The sequence below is a fragment of the Schistocerca serialis genome, chromosome 9 (genome assembly GCF_023864345.2).
Source record: "Schistocerca serialis cubense isolate TAMUIC-IGC-003099 chromosome 9, iqSchSeri2.2, whole genome shotgun sequence".
Classification (NCBI taxonomy): domain Eukaryota; kingdom Metazoa; phylum Arthropoda; class Insecta; order Orthoptera; family Acrididae; genus Schistocerca; species Schistocerca serialis.
Window position 1 is genome coordinate 377,951,138 of NC_064646.1, and position 17,531 is coordinate 377,968,668.

Genomic DNA, 17,531 nt, shown 5'->3' on the forward strand with positions numbered 1-17,531 from the left:
TAAAATAAAAAAAGCAATCGGGTTTCGAATACGGGGCGCACGAATATGTTAAACAGCGATGATAGCCACCTTCCCAACGCTTCGTCTAAAGTTGTTACGTGCTGCACGGCACATAAGGTACCTCAAAGACTTTGACTGTCGTTTTCTCAGAAACGGTCGAATTTCTATGGACAAGCATAGAGACGTGCTCGTTTATTTTGAGTGTTCTTCCACTATGCGAAGTTTCTGGGAAATCAGGTTATGGCGCTTATAGTGTTCTCTTCGTAAGCGAGAATCAATGCAGCTCACCACAATGACGAAACCGCAACAATTAAAAAAATTCCATCGCCTGTTTATCGAACATCTTTCAAACCAACCTCTCTGGATAAGTGCGTTGCATTACACGCTCCGTAAGTTAGTTTACTGATGGCCAATAAAATAGCAACACCATGGGAATGACATCCAATAAACTTCGAATTGTGGTGAAGTGTAGTACAAAGATCGTATATGCAAATGATTAGGATTTCAGCTCAACTGTACAAAGTAAGTAAAAGTAACATCTAGTACATTCTTTATATAACACAGAGCACACCAAATACAGCAGGTGTACCACAACAACGGTCAGTGATGTGATACGCCGATTCTTTCAGCATTTTCCTTGCGTCCCTGTCTCGCATGATGACGCCATACGCAACAATTTTTAGAAACATGAATGCATCAGAAGAAATAAAATATATCCGGCAATGTCGTATGATATCGAGGAATATTTCAAATCATAAGAAACAAAGCAGGAGGCAAACTTTCTGGTATACAGCAACATAAATTTGTAGAAAAGGAAAGTAGAGTAGTAGTTGAACGGAAAACAGCCCATAAGATCACATCGAGTGATTTTATCCTCACTATATTTTACAAGTAACATTTAGGAGTAACATTTTATTACAATTTAAAATACTTTTATCCACATCGGTTGACTGATAATCATGCTAAATGTGACAACAGATGGAAATGGATGAAGTACTGAGATTTCTTCCCAATGGAACGAGAAAATTTGAAACATGATGTTGTCAACGAAGGACGCGATTAAGACAAGACTGTGTCAAAGATGAGGTCTTCTCTGAGGCATTTCAATTTAAATGCAGATAAGGTGGAGGATCGTGGAAAAGAAAAAGGATAAAATAAAGCGGAGATATTCGTGTGAGACACGCCCTTCTTCTCCGCTACGGTGGCCTACATTATAGCAAAACAGAAGAAGTTGACACTTGGTACTGTACCTGCGATACACGTATGTCTGTCTACCTTCACGAGAAAATGAGTATTTCAATGAGAAATTCTTGCGTTAAATTCATTCCTGATCGAGTCACGCAGAGTAAATACAAATAGATTCCATAAGCAGAACAACAGCCGATAATTGAAGAAAAAGAGAGATTTTCATTAATCCCATTATAATTCATATTCAGGGTGTTTCACAGTTAATGACTTAAACGCATGCATTTGAAAGTGCAATATAGCAGCAGCAGAAAAGCCTTCATCAACATGGAATGTAACGCATATCTTAAGAGCTGGGAGCACTTCTTCATCTGGGCTACTGTGATTCTGCATGACAAGTACTCACAGCTCTTAACGCCTGCACTTTAAATTTTATGCTTGCTGGATTTTTTGTCTTGTTTTGTCTCATATTACCTCTTCCTAAAGTATGGAAAGCGAAGAACTTGCAGTACAAGAGATTTGTTTCACAATATCGAAAATGAGGAAGCGTTCGTAGCTCTTGAGGCGTATGTCTCAGATTTGATGTTTACTGAGGCTTCTTTGCTTCTACTACCGTGACCTTTCAATCGCACGCGTTTATGATGTTCATTATGATGCGCCATTTCTATACAGGGCGAGTCAGGAAAGCACGCCACCCTTAATACAACCAGAATGAATAAATATATGGAAGGCAGCTTTCGCCAAGCTATGGCTGACAATGTGACGAGTTTCGTGAACTTCGTAAGTAGTCTTTGTCGTTTGCAATCGCCCACTAGCGACACTGACTTTTTTTCTGTCTGATGGAACAATGTGCTTTTTTCTGAGGCATTTAATGGAAACTTCTAAGCGAACTTGATCGACAATAAAACTTAATCAAACAGCATCAACGTAACAACGGGACAAACCACTGTCGCGCCGTTAAGATAAGAGTTCCGCAAACGTCTGCGCTATTGTACGAGACGAAAGCAAACACGAAGCTCAGGAATGTCTTTTTGTTTACCTGTGGATTACACTGTGTACTGCAGTTGTAGCAATCACATAAATTATTTGCGAAGCTATTGAGCCATTCAAAATCTTCATGACAATTGAAAAAGTGAATATCATTTATGGTGAATGTTGCCAAACTGCGAAACAAAGTACGGTGTCTGCCGAAGATCGAGGTTCACATACGAAGTTGGTACCTCGCGATGGAACCGCAAATAAGCACCAGATGCAACGACGAACGAGAGGCCTCGGTGTAGCCACACCCCTCAAGAGTTTCCATGCGCCACCACTAGATGGTGCTTACTTACGTCATAGCGGACTGCCACACAGCCCAGACTGCAACAATCCCCAAAGATGACACCATCGTCTCGCTACAACCGAGCTAGAATTGCTTTAGACATAACTAGACATCAACGTTTATAGTCAACTGTACCTCGAAAGAAGTCTTCAGTGACACTTGCTTTTTTTAAACAAGTAAATAAAAACGGTGTTTTGTATGTGGTACAGTATCAGCCCGGCCGCCTCCAGAAGTAAACCTAGGAGCCCACCAACCCACCGCTGTACTGAAGAGTGGGCGTCTGGCACAAATCCAGCTACGGCTGTCTTCATCAGAACAAGTTACAGTTTTCTGTTTTCAATAATTTTCTTCTTGAGTTTTTGTAATTTAAAAAAATGGTTCAAATGGCTCTGAGCACTATGGGACTTCACTTCTGCGGCCATCAGTCCCCTAGAACGTTCAAAAGTAACATTTTTACCAGCCCATATATCTAAGTCAGTGATAAAAGTCAACATAATTTTGGGTGGAGACATAACCATTAACACCAAAATCGTAAATGAAACTAGTCACACCCCTATAAGTATCTTTAAAATTTTTGGAATGATCGTGTTTTTCAACAGTGCAACAAGGTTTACTGAAATAACTGCATCAGTAATTGACCATATGGCTATATATAAGGCCAGGGGAAAGTGTGATGTAGCTGTCTTCGACCATCAGACAATTTCTGTCAAATAACAACAACAAAATCGCGCATGGAAAATTTCCCCCAAGTGCAAGCTAACAAAAACCGCTTGTCAGAAATAAAAATACACGACTTTTCAAAAGAAATAGGACACTAAATCTGGGATGAAGTATATAGAGAAACCAATGTAAATGTAAAGTCATGCAAATTATCAACATTATTTAAATTGAACTTTGAAAGAACGTAGCCGAAAGTACACACATCAGTATAAGTGTCTCACAAAAACAGATGGATAATATCAGGCATGAAGAGGTCCTCCCAAATCCTGAAGTACCATGGAAAAGCATCGTAATGAGCCAGAGTTCTTAAATTTCTACCATAGGTACAAACAGATTTGTAGAAATTTGCTTATTGGTGCAGAAAGTAACTTAATGTCAAAATAATGTACAATCCAAAGGAGAAAAGCAAAGCACCCAGGAATTTCATAAAACAGGAAATAGGGAAAGACAAACAAGGCATAATAAAACACTGATAAAGAAAAGGGATAAGGTAATAGATGATCCACGTTACCTCGTATACTCTGTGAACGAATATTTTTCAAATATTGCGTAGATGTTTCCGGAAAAGCTCCCTAAAAACGAATACAACACTACAAAAAATTAAGCATTAAATGCAATCATTTTGCTACCAACCATGAAGTCAGTAGAACTGTGAAAATATCAAAAAAAAAACTCTGTAGCCTTAGATGAAGTACCCATATGCGTACTGAAACAACGCATAGGGTGTACAGAAGCTTCTTTAATAAACAAAGTAAACAAATACTTCAAATAAAGCAAATTTCCACAGTGTTTTAAATAAGTGAGAGTTGCACCTCTGCTAAAAAAAAAAGATATTGCAGAAGACATAGAAAATTACAGCCTTAATTGACTGCTGTCGCCAGTCTCAAATATAAAGACTCAATTGTGAAGTAAATATTAATGAATTACTTGAATAAATACAGACTTTTAAGTTAAGCACAGTTTGCTATCTAATGCAGTAGAAGTACAGAAGCAAACATATTCGTACAATTGGTATTTCATGCTCTTAACAACGATGAGGGTGTCACAGGTATATCTTTAGATCTTTTTAAGGCTTGTTATATTATTGAACGTAAGTTTCTTCTAAATATAGTAGAAGCGTTAGGAATAAGAGGGGCAGCTAGTGACTCGTTCTGATCGTATTTAGCACATAGGGTACAATGATCTTAGCTGACATATAAGTCAAATAAGTATAAAATTTTAGTAAAACACCTTCTCACAGACAAAATACATTAATATTTGAATACCGCAGGGTATCAGTGTAGGAGCAGTGCTTTTAGGACATGCTTCAGTGGTGTTAGTCAAGCTGATGACAGCAGTGTTATAGTCACTGAGACACAAGAAAACTCCTGCAACCCTCAAAGAAGATTCCAAGTTGTCCATAACCGATAAACTGACCTTCAGCATAAAGAAAACAAATGCCAAAAATTTCGTTTTGAAGAGGAAAAAAGATACCACTAAATTAAATGTAGATTTCACATCTGTAGGCTGTGTAACAAATGCAAATCTTCCAGGGACGAATATTTATTCTCGTCTGAACTGACGTGAACACACAAATGTATTTATAAACAGAATATCAGCCGCACGTTATGGCCTTAAAATCCTGTCATCAGCGTGTAACAGCGAGTGTCTTTTACCGACAAACTGTTCATGTGCACACTGAGTTCTTATCTACGGCATTCTTCTTATGGGGAAAGTGCATAAAATACGAACACAGTGCCAGACTGCAGGAAAGGGTCATAAAGTACAAACCAAAAATAGTACTCGAACTTGTTCTAAAACCTATTCAAAACACTGGACATTTCAATTTCATCGTGTAAATTCATTTACCAGTTAGCTCTACAATCAAAAATAACATCGATCATTGCTTTACAGACAGCTCTGCCCTTTACTAAGCAATGAAGACAAAACTGCAAACAGAATTTCCTACCATGGAATAAAATTTTACTATGAATTTCGAAAGAAGGTCGAAGAAATTGGTAAAACAAACTTATTTGTAAAGGCAGTTAAAAGGTACATATTCAGCCATTCATTCAACACATTGAAGGATTACTTAGTTAACACAGAGTCGGGATCTGGTAAAAAATGGAACACAAATAAGTAATAATAAAGATAATAAAATATTTACCATTCCACATTATACTTATGGGCTACACTCTTCTCCTTCTTTTTTCACTTTCTGGAAAATCTGAGACCCAAAGCTATCCAATGTATACTGCAAACACCCAATCCTCTTTCTGAGCTCAAGATTTCCTTCTTCATAGAGGGATGGTGACTCAGTTTTTCAGGGTAGCAAATGAGAAGTTGTAGTGCACAACATGGTCCTGACATCAGCTGATAGACTGCTTAGGGCTATGAAACAATGTGAGTATCGTGAGTGTTGTGTGAGCAGTGACTGGAAGTGAGAAATGAATGAAAAGTGTAGCACTAACGTTTTACATTATTAAATACATTATCCGTAAAAGAGTATTATAGACTCGGGGTAAAGTGAATGAGGCAGCAACGTTTTAAACAGAGTGGCCCTTTATTAGGAAGTGTGGAGGTTCCAGTCTTCTTTGAGCCATCGTCATTAAGGTTTTCCTATGTTTCCCTAAATTACATCAGGCAAATGTCGGGATGGTTCCTACTATGAAGCCATGGTCAGCTACCGGTCTCAGCCATATCATACTATACCTTTAACCCAATAAATGTGTGTATATATGAACTTATTCTTGTTGTTCTTAAATCTTAAAAAGTGTCCATTATACAAAACAGATCTATGGATGAATAAAACAACTACTATTACTGCTAGTACTGCAACATACATTTTCCGTCTTTCGCAGACCTTAAATTCTTCGCTTCTTCTTTCTGGACGTTAATTCCTTTCCTAAATTTCCCCACAGTTTCATTTACTGTTTCGTAACTGTACGTACTGGATAACATGTGGATTGAAATGATAATTAAATCAAGACCCTAAGCTGTCGACAGGCGTTGACATACATCAACGGGGACAGTTGAAAATGTGTGCCCCGACAGGGACTCGAACCCGGGATCTCCTGCTTACATAGCAGATGCCCTATCCATCTGAGCCGCCGAGGACACAGAGGACAGTACCAATGCAGGGATTTATCCCTTGCACGCTCCTCCTGAGATCCACATTCCCAACTTAATGTCCACACACTACCTTCGTAGTGCCCCTACCCATTACACTCATTACTCGCAGCAGACAATCTTACCGAGTCTGTAAGAGTTCGGGCAATGCGTGTGCATCCAGCACAGAAGAAAAAGGCCAATGGCCGGTTAGCCTTAACTATATGAAGATGGTATCTGTTCTTTCGGACATGTCCAAAAGAACAGATACCATCTTCATATAACATGTGGATTTGTTTTTACCCTCTCACATGAACAGTATCTTCTCATATGCAGCCTTCCTGTTATGTCTGTCGATAATTAGAAAACTAACGAAACGTTGGATATGCAGATCATGAGAGTTCTGCGAAGCTCTCTCCTAAACTAATTTAAGGGCGCTCATACGAGCAAAGCTAGTTGCCAGCCTCGCATAATTTCCCGTATGTAAACGGCCGCCCGTATTTAATATCGCGCGGCTTCGACCAAATACCGGGGACTCGTCTGTCCCGTTTTAATTAATCAGATAACACCGGGCGTAGCACCACACACAGAATTAATGTGACATTTGTACAGGTGAGAAATTTCCCCGTGTTCGACTCCCAGCTTATAGAAACTCCAGAACGGAATATTTCGCTGCAGCAGGCACGACGACAGCGAGGAAAGACAACTCAGCTTCTAAAAATACTTGAGTCGTGTCTGTTGATCAAGAAAAGTGTATGTTGACAGTGAGAATAATTGCTATCTCTTCCTGGACCGGCCAAAGGGGACGCATCGTACAATGAACACCTTCACCGAACACAGTCAAAATAATACTCCACTACTTCCAAGTACGTGGCATGTGCTGATTAAAATATGATTACTATCGAGCTTATTTGCGGTACAGAAAACAGTGATTTAAATTGCTATAACGCGTTTTTGAAACGAACTGAAAAGTATTAAATAATTTCCCATAGCCCAAAACAGATTCCTAACCCCATACGAATAATCCTGAAAATCTGCGCTAGTGAATATTTAATAGCTATGAAAATATCTGTAGAATTTAAAATGAAAAACTGGCGGTGCGTGAAACAGTTAATAGCAAAGAGGTGAACTATTTATGTATGAATTATGTATTGGATGGGCACCACGTTTTAGGTTTTAAATTCTATTAGTATTTTCATAGCTATTAAAAATTTACGTTCACAAGTTCCCAGGACTGCCTGTATTGGTTAGGAATCTGTATGGCTGTAGGAGAAATTATTTTATACCCTTTATCCTTTTTAAAAACGTGTTACACTTCAAAAAATTATTTGTTTATTTTCTGCTTTCTAGTTTTGTGTGTGTCAAAGTTTTCAATCGATCTCAAACATTTTGACTTGGTAACAACAGACATATGTGGTAAAGTTCTGCATTACTTCAGTTTTTACTAACGCGAGTCAACCAGCACATTGCTTCCTCCTACTATTATCACTCTAAAAGACCTCAAAAGTAAATATTAGAGAGGATCGGGCTCACATGGGTTTTATTGACAACCATTCTTAGCATAAAATGTTCGTAAGTGGAACAGGAAAGCTGAGTCTTGGAGTATTGTTCGTCTGTACGGGACCCTTACCAGTTGGGTCTGATTCAAGAGATTGAGAAGGTCCAAAGAAGAGCGGCAAGATTCGTGACTGGTACATTTAGCCATCGCGGGAGCGTTACAAATCTCATGGAACGTTTGAAGTGGGACACACTTGCAGATAGACGGCGCGCTAAACAGAAGGGGCCGCTCACTAAATTCCGAAATCCGATCTTCACCGAGGATGTAGAGCATATATTATTACCGCCAACTTCAAATCGCCCAATGATCATCATTCAAAGATAAAGGAAATAAGAGCTCGTACTGAGGCGTTCAGACAGTCGTTTTTCCCTAGCGCGATCCGCGAGTGGAACAGGGGGGAAATATGATTTTGGCGAGAAGTGTGCCCGCCGCCACACACCGCTTGGTTGCTAGCGGAGTATACATGTAGATGTAGATGTAGAAATAGTGCCCACCACCAAGCACCATACAAATAAGCGAGTTAATTTTCAAATTGTTGTTCAGTTCTGAGCTGTGTAGAAAGTTTCAAGTCTATGGCTCATAGGGAAGTTTGTTCAAAATAAGCTGTAAAATTTATACCGAAGAGACAAGAAAGCGACCTAAGAGTAGCAGAAACGTGTAGAAACACCTTTTTTACTCATGTATGGTGTGCATACACAATTGCTATTGGGTGTAAGTTTCCTACAACGTCCCAGGTAAAGAATGCAACTTGGTATGCCCTGAGGTCGTGCACGTACAGCTTATCCTGACCTTTTGGACGTCGAGAGAGGTCGAATAGCTGGAATGAGAGATACGGGAGCATCATAGCAACTGATTCCACAGAGAGCTGGCTGTGCGCAATTACTGCAGAGCGAGTGACTTCAAGACGGGTTCACGACAACAGTGCAGCGGGGAGAGCAGGCAAGAGTTTTCCAGGCGGACTGCATCACGAGAAGACCGAAGGGGCGTCGAGGTGGACTCAGGAGAGCAGCGCGGCAGGAAGGGCACTTACGACTCCTTCCAGATTGGCTAGAGCTTCACGGGCAGATCTTAGGATTGTTGGATTCGCTCCGACAAGTAGACACGTGACTACAGCTGAAACCCGACAGAGATCTCAGGCAGAGTACCACCAAGAACCGTTGAGAACTGACTTATGGGTGCTGTGCTGAGATCTTCTGTTCTCATAACAGTGACCTGCACGGTACAGAGCCAGGGTCAGCTGAGTCACTGAGTGGTTCTCTGTGTTGAACATAAATGAGCCTCATTTCTGTTTGTGGCTGTGAGATCGTTACCAGCGTGTCCGTAGGAGACCTGATAGAAGCTCACAGGGAGACCCATGTGTTTCGAACTCCTGAAATCACGATGTGGGGAGCTATTTGAGATGACAACAGTACTCATTTGTTAATTGTTGAAGGGATACTGAGCGCTTGCCACTATGTGAGGGGTGTTCAGTAGAGAGGGGCAGTAATGCTTACACATCGATTTAGTGTAATGAACCACATACAGACTTTTATCCCCCTCAGAACATTCCCCTACCAAATGCAGCGCACTTGTCCCATCTCCTTTGCCATCTTGTAAGACATGCAGAAAGTCCTCCTGGGAGACATGCAGGAAGCCATCCATTCCTTGACATCCTCCTCAGGATCTCCTCTAGAGTTTTCACTGTATTGGTTTCTTTGTCGATCCGGCGTCCCCCAAGTTTCCCCCAATTTCTTTTTTTGCCCGTTGGGTTAAGAAAAAGTCACACGGAGACAGGTCGGTATTATAAGGAGTACGGGTTACAGCAGAGATACGTTTTTGTGCCAGCAATTCGGTAACAGTATTTGCAAGATGTCGCCTAGCATTGTCGTGATGATACTTCCATTGTCCATTCTGGTTCCTTCGCCTTTTGGGGATGTGATCCTTTACCGAGTGCTTCAGGACGCTCTTACAGTAATCAGTGTGTCTTAGAACTGTGAGTGTGTCCATCACCGACTCGTAATTTAAAAAAAAAGTCGTGACACTAGTCTTATTAGCTGACTTCTGCCTCGTGTCTTTTGTTGTGGGTGTTGACCATGTTGTACCTATTCTGTGCTGCTCTGTTTCAGTACACTGTCGGTTGATGGGCAGTGATGACGTTTTGCCACCAAGGGTCGCCCTCGTTCTCAACACATTGTTTCCCGTAGAGGCATACATCGACACGAGTCTCCGTTTGCTGTGGAGTAAGCAGTCGCAGTATCTACCGTGAACACACCCAGGACATTTGCAAATGTTATTTTAAGATTGTCTGAGTGCCCATTTGATATATCAAGAATTCTTTCACACTGTCTCATAGTGAGAAGTGAATCATTACAACTAATGATGCTTTGTTGATGGCCGCTTTTACACAACTGGTCATTAAAATTGCTACACCACGAAGATGATATTCTACAGACGCGAAATTTAACCGACAGGAAGAAGATGTTGTGATATGCAAATGATTAGCTTTTCAGAGCATTCACACAAGGTTGGCGCCGGTGGCGACACCTACAACCTGCTGACATGAGAAAAGTTTCCAACCGATTTCTCATACACAAACAGCAGTTGACCGGCGTTGCCTGGTGAAACGTTGTTGTGATCCCTCGGGTAAGGATAAAGGTCGGATTGTAGCCTATCGCGATTGCGGTTTATCGAATCGCGACATTGCTGCTCGCGTTGGTCGAGATCCAATGACTGTTAGCAGAATATCGAATCGGTGGGTTCAGGAAGGTAATACGGAACGCCGTGCTGGATCCCAACTAGCAATCGAGAAGACAGGCGTCTTATCCGCATGGCTGTAACGGATCGTGCAGCCACAACTCGATCCCTGAGTCAGCTCGGAGACCATGGCTGCGGTTACCCTTGACGCTGCATCACAGACAGGAGGCCTGCGATGGTGTACTCAACGACGAACCTGTGTGCACGAATGTCAAAACGACATTTTCTCGGATGAATCAAGATTCTGCTTACAGCATCATGATGGTCGCATCAGTGTTTGGCGATATCGCGGTGAACGCACATTGGAAGCATGTATTCATCATCGCCATACTGACGTATCATCCGGCGTGATGGTATGGGGTGCCATTGGTTAGAAGTCTCGGTTATCTCTTGTTCGCATGGACGGCACTTTGATCGGTGGACGTTACATTTCAGATGGCTCTACCCTTCATTCGATCCCCGCCTACATTTCAGCAGGATAATGCACGACCACATGTTGCAGGTTTTCTACGGGCCTTTCTGGATACAGAAAATGTTCGACTGCTGCCCTGGCCAGCACATTCTCCAGATCTCTCACCAAATGAAAACGTCTGGTCAATGGTGGCCGAGCAACTGGCTCGTCACAATACGCCAGTGACTACTCTTGATGAACTGTGGTATCGTGTTGAAGCTGCCTGGGCAGCTGTACCTGAACACGCCATCCAAGCTCTGTTTGACTCAATGCCCAGGCGTATCAAGGCCGTTATTACGGCCAGAGGTGGTTGTTATGGGTACTGATTTCTCAGGATCTATGCACCCAAATTGCGTGAAAATGTAATCACATTTCAGTCTAGTATAATATATTCGTCCAAAAAATACCCGTTTACTATCTGCATTTCTTCTTGGTGTAGCAATTTTAATGGCCAGTAGTGTATTATGCACTAACATGGGAACCCCTCCCTTCCCGCCCCCCCCCCCCCCCCCCGTGCAAATCAACATTTTCGCGGCTATTTTTGAAAGCATAATGTCTACAGAAACAAGCTCGACGAAATATTGGAGCGTCTCATACGCTCTCTTCAGATCTCCACAGCTTTCTTCAATGTTTCCTTCAGGGGAATACAAAACTTTTTTGCACAACGCTGTTCACGAAAATCGGCCATGACGATGTTTCGAGCCGATTCTGAAAGATGTTAATTCCCAGGGGCTGCGAAATCTGCCATGTCTAGACATTAGAGTCCGTAGTTTAACAGTGCATGTACATATGCCGCTAGAGGTACTTAATAGAAGGACAAAAAATCAGATCCGGTCTTTATTGAACAACGCTCGTATGGCAACGCTCGTATTGTAAACACTTCTGTCGCATCCTTGATGACCAAGTTGCGAAATAGCATATTGGATAACTCAAGACCTCACACTGTAGTTAACTTGAATCTAAGAATTTTTAACATGTTGAAGCCCTGTCAGCAACTGTGATAAATTAATATGTCAAAGATCCGCCTCAGTTGCGAAAAGTTACTGGTATTTGCCCAGGTTTCAGCTAATCTAGCCTTCTTCACAAGCATAAAATCAACTAGTACATGCCAGAATAAGGCACGGTCAAACATAAAAAGCTAAAGTACCGTGGTACCACGTCAAACTACGTTACTTAGCTGAGGAACAGCCCCGGCCCCACTTCATGGGAAGCGGTCCGTTAGCCGCTGACGCTGCATTGTAACTAACTTAGCTAAGTAAAGTAGTTTGACTTGGTACCATGGTACTTTAGCTTTTTATTTTTGACCGTGCCTTATTCTGGCATGTATTAGTTTATTTTATGCTTCTGAAGAAGGCTAGATTATTCCACCTGAAACCTGGGTAAATACCAGTAACATTTTGCAACTGAGGCGGCTCTTTGACGTATTACCTTGAGGAATGTATGGGTCCTTGGTTGTCCAGCCGGTTCTCTGATTTGTCAACCAACATGTCTGGTACGTTATGGAAATATATATGTTCGTACCGGCCTAGGGTCAACAGTCTTCATGAACTGATACAACAATTAAGAATATATCGAAAGTATTACCATTTAATACCGGTTGTGATAAATGACGTGATGATAAATGTCGGAGTGTTGCTTCACGACGTAAAACTTTCCATTTCTGTTAATGTATTGCCAGAACTTGGCGTTACGCTCTAATAAGTACGTTACTACACTGTTTCCTGCCCATAACAGTAGTTTGGTTCTTCACTGGCTTATTGCTCTGCCGTATCTAAGCTGATGAGTTTCAAATGAGACCCTATTATATGTTAACCTAACTTGTATTGGTTATACATGTGCTCACATGGAAAGCCATCTTCATTCTGAGTCGGTCCAAGGCAGTTGCTGCAGTAAAAAGTCTATTAATCATCGAATTTCCAATGAAGAAGTGGCAGCTAGAGATGGGAGAGAAAACAATGTTCAGTGAGTTTGTATGCCTGGCGGACTTTCTTCAAATGTTGAAGAGGCCATTGTAGCATTAGGCGCACAGGGTGAAACCAGCTACAAATTATTCCCCACATCCGAACAAACTACGGGCACCATCTGAATGAGAGATCACACTTGGTGCTTTCTGATGACTGATAGAGAAATAGAAGACGAACAACCTTCGTCTCGAATGGAAACCCGCGAATTCTCTGCTATGTTTCAAACACATGTGGAACGTTCTCGACGACTGTTTCGTTCAGCCATTACAAAGAAAGGGTACGTAATTATTCTCTTAATAACAAGCCCATTCATGCAGGAAGCGAAATCGCAAATCTAATGACTGCTACCACGAATCGATAGCCCAAATATTTAACTATCAATTTTTCTCGGTATTCTGAACCCACGGAAATGTTGCTTTGATACAGAACCATCGAGCGGTGTGATCAAAGTGACACGTATATGCCGAACACATGAGTCAGAGAAGTCACAAATTGGCGTAAATCGTTAACGGGAACAGCTAGTGCATGCTAATTGCAGGCGCAGACACGCTGCGACAGAAGTCGACATGGATATCGATCACACACACTTCTCTCCACAGCAGACCACAAAGGCCCAATTATTTTGAGATCTGCTGATTGTGGAGGGCAAAGGAGATGCCACAATTCATCCTCGAGCTCACAAGACCAGTCCTTGTTGCTTTCAGCTGTGTAAAAAGGGGCCCTGCCATCTTGCAAGACAACGTCATCTGTGGAGAACAAACATTGTACAAGGGGATGGACTTAATCAGCCAAACTGGTCAGATAATCCTTGCAGTAAAGCGAGGTTGCGGAGTATCCATGTGGCACATGGATATGACTGCCCAAATCATGGCACAACCCTCGCCATGTACGTCTCTTGGAACGTAAACTCTGAAAGAACTTGTCAACAGTATGAAACAAAACTCATCCAACCAAATGACATACTTGCATTGCTCCATAGTCTAGGTTTAATGGCCTCAGCACCATGTTTTCCTGTCGCGAGCGTTTACATCACTGATGAGTGGTTTTGAAATTACAGCTCACCCTGCAGTTACCTCTTTTCGAAATCCCATCGTGTTGTTTTGGTTCAAATGGCTCTGAGCACTATGGGACTCAACTGCTGAGGTCGTAAGTCCCCTAGAACTTAGAACTACTTAAACCTAACTAACCTAAGGACTTCACACACATCCATGCCCGAGGCAGGATTCGAACTTGCGACCGTAGCGGTCGCGCGGTTCCAGACTGTAGCGCCGAGAACCGCTCGGCCTGTTGTTTTGGATCTGACAGGGTTCAAGAGAGCGACATTCGGTTCTGTAGCGAATTTTGCAGCTGTCGTCCTCTTATTTTTCGTCAGAATGCTGTAGTGATAACTCAGGACACAATTTCGTCCGCGTTGTCACTTACCAAATGATGGTTTTCTGCTTTCCCTGCATATCGCTACCTATCTCCGATCCGGTGCTGCTTAAAACACTTACAACTTCGGCTGCCTTGCTTACGAAAGCACCCAGCATACGAACACCAACAATTTGCCCACGGTTGAAGTTATGTAGCTCCGAAGTAATACACTCACAAGCACGCAATTACGCAACTAATACTTGCAACGTATTGAGGACATTACACAGGTTCCGGTCGTGATCAAATACAATAGCGCAACCCGAAGGCTTGGCTAGGAACAACATTTATGTTGAAGCATGCTTATGTAGTGGTTTTTCCACATTTTAGTCCAATCCTTGTAAGGTGTCAATTAATAACAAGATCGGAACATATGCGCCCCGAGGTGTTCCTCTACAATGTCAGTACCGCTTCTTGAGAAAAACAGTTTGACGACCACTGCACTAGATCATTAATATACGTAGTACCATGTTGCGTAATGGCACAACGATATCGAGACATCGAAGAGAAACTGGCCAGGTTACAGAGAGAGGCGGAAGTTGCAGGCCTCAAGATAAACGTTGGCAAAACCAAAAAAATGCGGATAAATTCGACCATCACGAATAGGCTGGCCATTAATGGAGAGGACGTAGAACAATTCCAGTCTTCCCTCTATCTCTGAAGTATAGTCACGACTACAGGAGGCCCTGAGAAGGAGGTCCGTAGTCGCATCCGCAAAGCAAATGGTGCATTTGTACAACTGTACCCTGTCTGGAGAAATAGGAACATCTCAAAGAAGACCAAACACCAGATTTTCAATAGCAATGTGAAGGCTGTTCTGTTGCATGTTTGCGAAACTTGGAAGATGATTAACCACATCAAAAACTAATTTTTTATCAACCTCTGTCTCTGGCGTATTTTAAATTTGAGATGGCCAGATATAATGACAAATGAAGATCTTTGGAGGGAGACAACTCAGCAACCAATCAATATATAAATCAAAGAAAGAAAATGGAACTGGACTGGGCATACATTGAGGAAACGGGATGGAGCTATTGAAAGAATGACATTGGATTGGACCCTCAAGGAGTTAGAAAACGTGGTCGTCCCAAACAGACGTGGCAAAGGACGATCGAGAGAGAAGCTGCAGAGGATGGGAAAACCTGGAGTGAGGAGAAGAGACTTGCTATAAATCGTGCCAGGTGGAGGAATTTCGTCACGGCCCTATGTTCCAGTGGGAACGAAAGGAACTAAGCAAATAAGCATGTTGTTTATACACGGTTCAGTCACGTTAATGTGATCACCGGCTGTGTTTGACGTCAACATGAAATAACCACTCGCAGACGCTGGTGATAGCCCTGGCAGTGGAGGGTACATAAAGCGTGTCAGGAGGGCAGTGCAGTCGTTGTGATGCGGAAACGGAGCGACTTCTCTGACGTCTACAAGCGCACGATTATTGCCTTTCGGTTCGGGGGTAGAAAGCACTTTCGAAAGGGCTCAATTTGTAAACTGTTCGCCTGGCGTTGTGGTTAAAGTATACCGTGGATGGCAAAATGGCTCAATGCGAAACTGGTGCCATAGGCCATAGATTACAGAGGCGGACGTTGGCTGTGCAGATGCAGGCAACTGTTTGAAAAACTGACTGCCCAGGCGAACCAATGGATTACCAACAGTGTCTCGTCAACGACCGTTCAGCAAATGCTGCTGCACATTGGTCTCCACAGGAGGTGTCTGGTTCGTGCACTCATGCTGACTGCTCTTCATCGACGACGAAAGCTGGAATTTGCAAGCGAATAACGCAACTGGACTCCACTGATTGGCAACAGGTGGTATGTTCAGATGGATCACGTTTATGTTTCATCGCACAGATGGCCGCTGGCGTATGTGGCCCTGCTACAATCGCTGGAAGGGTTCAGGTCGGAGGAGTGAACAGTTTGGGGCGATTTCGTGGTAGTCGCTGGGTGATCTCGTCATTCTGGGAGGCACAGTGGTTCATCACGAATATGAATCCACCCCTACATGCAGTCTTTTTTTTCTTGGCAGGATGATAATACAACATGCTACGCAGCTCGCAGTGTACGTGTGTAGCTCAAAGAGCAGCAGGATGAGTTTAGCGTACTCTAGTCACCAAATGCCCAGATCTGGAGGAACAACTCGATCTACATCTACATCCATACTCCGCAAGCCACATGACGGTATGTGGCGGAGGTTACTTTGAGTACCTCTATCGCTACTCCCTTCTATTCCAGTCTCGTATTGTTCATGGAAAAAGATTGTCGATATGCATCTGTGTGGGCTCTAATCTCTCTAATTTTATCCTCATGGTCTCTTCGCGAGATATACGTAGGAGGGAGAAATATACTGCTTGACTCCTCGGTGAAGGTATGTTCTCGAAACTTCAACAAAAGTTCGTACCGAGCTACTGAGCGTCTCTCTTGCAGAGTCTTCCACTGGAGTTTATCTATCATCTCCGTAACGCTTTCGAGATTACTAAATGATCCTGTAACGAAGCGCGCTGCTCTCCGTTGGATCCTCTCTATCTCTTCTATCAACCCCATCTGATACGGATCCCACACTGGTGAACGATATTCAAGCAGTAGGCGAACAAGTGTTCTGTAACCTACTTCCTTTGTTTTCGGATTGCATTTCCTTAAGATTCTTCCAATGAATCTCAGTCTGGCATCTGCTTTACCGACGATCAACTTTATATGATCATTCCATTTTCAATCACTCCTAATGACTACACCCAGAAAATTTATGGAATTAACTGCTTCCAGTTGCTGACCTGCTATATTGTAGCTAAATGATAAAGGATCTTTCTTTCTATGTATTCGCAGCACATTACATTGAGATTCAATTGCAATTCCCTGCACCAAGCGTCAATTCGTTGCACATCTTCCTGCTTTTCAGTTCAATTTGCCATTGTTACAACCTCTCGATATACTGCAGCACAATTCGTAAAAAGCCTCAGTGAACTTCCGATGTTATCCACAAGGTCATTTATGTATACTGTGAATAGCAACGGTCCTACGACACTCCCCTGCGGCACACCTGAGATCACTCTTACTTCGGAAGACTTCTCTCCATTGAGAATGACATGCTGCGTTCTTTTATCTAGGAACT